This window comes from Canis lupus, chromosome 1 (assembly GCF_003254725.2).
Source record: "Canis lupus dingo isolate Sandy chromosome 1, ASM325472v2, whole genome shotgun sequence".
Taxonomy (NCBI): domain Eukaryota; kingdom Metazoa; phylum Chordata; class Mammalia; order Carnivora; family Canidae; genus Canis; species Canis lupus.
In genome coordinates, this window is record NC_064243.1 from 8,003,859 (window position 1) to 8,006,940 (window position 3,082).

The 3,082-nt window shown below is 38.9% G+C and overlaps 1 pseudogene; it reads right to left on the reverse strand.

Annotated features, from left to right (window-relative positions):
* Window positions 1–216: 216 nt before the first annotated feature.
* Window positions 217–1,483, reverse strand: LOC112645652 (RNA-binding motif, single-stranded-interacting protein 2-like; annotated as a pseudogene).
* Between the last annotated feature and the right edge of the window lie 1,599 nt (window positions 1,484–3,082).

The following is a 3,082-nucleotide window of genomic DNA, read 5'->3' on the forward strand; positions in this document are numbered from 1 at the left end:
TGCTGTTGCTGGCTGCCATTCTCAGCTGAAACACGGGAAGAAAGCATAGAGGTGTCTTGGGAGATGTGAGTTCCTGCATAGTGGCAGCCCTAGGCATGTGGGGCCTGTACTTCTGAGGGAGAGGTGGCTATCTGCTAGGTAAGAGGTCCCATCATGGAGGCAGGCTGGAGAGAAATGGGGTGACCCATCCCTAGTGGAAGACCTGAACCTGGGATCCCTGGGTGGCGCAGCGGTTTGGCGCCTGCCTTTGGCCCAGGGCGCGATCCTGGAGACCCGGGATCGAATCCCACGTCGGGCTCCGGTGCATGGAGCCTGCTTCTCCCTCTGCCTGTGTCTCTGCCTCTCTCTCTCTCTCTCTGTGACTATCATAAATAAATAAAAATTAAAAAAAAATTAAAATTTAAAAAAAAAAAAAAAAAAAAAAAAAAGACCTGAACCTGAAGGCTGCATGAAGTATGATTAGTGGTGCATCCAAGATGGGCTGAGTACTTGTAGAGGAGATGTCTGAGTTACTTTCTGATACGAACACACGGAAGATGGAAGATATGGGGACTGTGCAGACTGAGCAAGCTTCCTGTTGGGAATGATGTTATAAAGAGCTGGGTAAAACCCATCCTGAAGAGCTGTGGTGGGGTCATAGGTCAAGGCTATTCCTTGGCTAGACTCATCAGTTTTGCACATATTTTCCTTGGTTCTGTTGTTTCTTTGGACCACCATCAGCAAATTTGCAAAGCAAGGGATCAAATGGAGCTGGTACTCCAGCAGATGTCTTTTTTTTTTTTTAAGATTGTATTTATTTATTAGACAGAGAGAGAGACAGAGCATGTGTGCATGAGCAAGGGGAAGGGGCACAGGGAGAGAGAGGATCAGGCTCCTCACTGAGCCCAATATGGGGCTTAATCCTTATACCCTGGGATTATGACCTGAGCTGAAGGCAGAAGCCCAATTGACTGAGCCACATAGGTGACCCCAGAAGGTGTCTTAATATACTTTCCATTAAAGTGGCTTCATACTTCTTTGCGGACTCCATCCTTTCAAAGCCAACCCCTCTGCTGGTCCCACTGGTATCTCGGAAGATTTGAGTGGAGACAACCTGGCCAAAGGCCTTCAGCATCCCCTTCAGTTTTTGCTTATCCATTGATAGTGGAAGGTTTGATATTTATAAACTTGTGGGGTCCTGCTCCTGTTGCTTTGTCATCTGTGCCTGTACACCACTGGCTTTCAGAGCTGTTACAGCTTTCTATGCTGCTGAAGGACTGTCAAAGTCCACAAAGCCATAGCCTTTGCATTTCTTCCTGCTCTTGTCCAGTATCACCTTGGTGGTGACAATCTTCCCATATGACTGGCACAATTTGACAGGGTCTTGGTCAGTAGTGCTTAGTTGCAATCCCTGGATATAGAAGTTGATTTTGCTCAGCTGATCATTTCCATTGGTCCCACTGCTGCTGCTAAGGGTACTATTGCTTGGATGAGGTGATGCCATCTGCTGGGACAATGACACATATGGCTTCTTGTTTTTGTTAACAGCCACAGGTTGAAATCCCAGGCCTACAAGGCACTGATAATATCATTTTCTCTTTAATGTAAGGGAGCTGAACCTTTTCATGTGTATAGCGGCCATTTAAATATCTTCTTTGAAGAACTGTCTATTCAGATTTTTTGCCCATTTTTAAATTGGGTTATTTGTCTTTTTATTGTTGAGTTGTAAAGATTTAAAAAAAAACATATTTTGGGTAAGAGCTCGTTATTAGATATATGGTTTGCAAATGTTTTCTCCTACTCTTGGTTTGACTTTTCACCTTCTTGGTAGTGTCTTTAGAAGCACAAAATTTAAAGTTGTGATGATGTCCAATATACTTTTTAAAATTTTTGCTTGTGTTTTTGCTGTCACGACTAAGAAACCTTTGCCTAATTCACACTCATGAAAATTTATGCCTATGTTTTTTTCCCCCAGAATTTCATAGTTTTAAGTGCTTGAATTTAGTACCTTGATTCATTTTGAGTTCATTTTGTAAATGGTGTGAGTTATGGATCCAGATTCATTCTTTTGCATGTGGCTATCCAGTTGCCCCATTAAAAAAAAAAAAATGTTCTTTCCTCGTCAAGTTGTGTTGGAACATTGATTGAAGCAACTGATCACAAATGTGAATGATTATTTCTAGACTTTCAGTTGTATTCCATTAGTGTATATGTCTGTCCTTATGTCAGTACCACACACTCTTGAATATTGTAGCTTTGTAGCAAGTTTTGAAATTGGGAAGCAGAAGTCATTCAATTTTTTTCTTTTTTTGAGATTACTTTGGCCAGTCTGGTTTCTGTAATTTTCCATGAATATAAGACAATAATAACTATATTGTTTCCATATGGATAAGCTTGTTAATTTTACTAGAAAGGTAACTTGGTATTTGATAGAGACTGCTTTAAATCTGTAGGTCAATTTGGGGAGTATTGCCATTCTAACAATACAAAATCTTCCAATCAATGATACAGGATGTCTTTCTATTTATTTAGGTCTTTCAAAATATCTTTCAATGATATTTTGTAGTTTTCCATGTAGATGCCTTATATTTGTGTTAAAAGCTTTCCCAAGTATTTCATTCTTTTAAATGTCATTGTAAATGTAATATTTTCTTAATTTAATTTTTAGATTGTTTATTGCTTGTGTAGAGAAATAGAATTTGATTTTGTATATTGATTTTGTATTCTCTAACCTTGCTAAAGTCTTTCCTTCGCTCTAATAGTTGATTTGTGGATTCCTTAGAATTTTCTACATGTAAGGTCAGGTCAATTGCAAATAGAAATAGATTTACTTTTCCTTTCTAATCTGGAATGTCTTTTATTTCTTTTTCTTGCCAATTACTCTGAATAAAACTTCCAGTACAATGTTGAACAGACATGGTGACAGCAGACATCCTTGTCTGCTTCTCCACATCTATAATTAGGACCCCCTATTTATTAAGTTGTGCAAAGAAAGCAGAGTTCAAATCTGTGTTGCTTTGCTATTTGAAGTGGAACATGAATATACCTTGTTTCAATTCTTCTACTTTAAAATGACATAAAATATTTATTACTTTTCTATTTT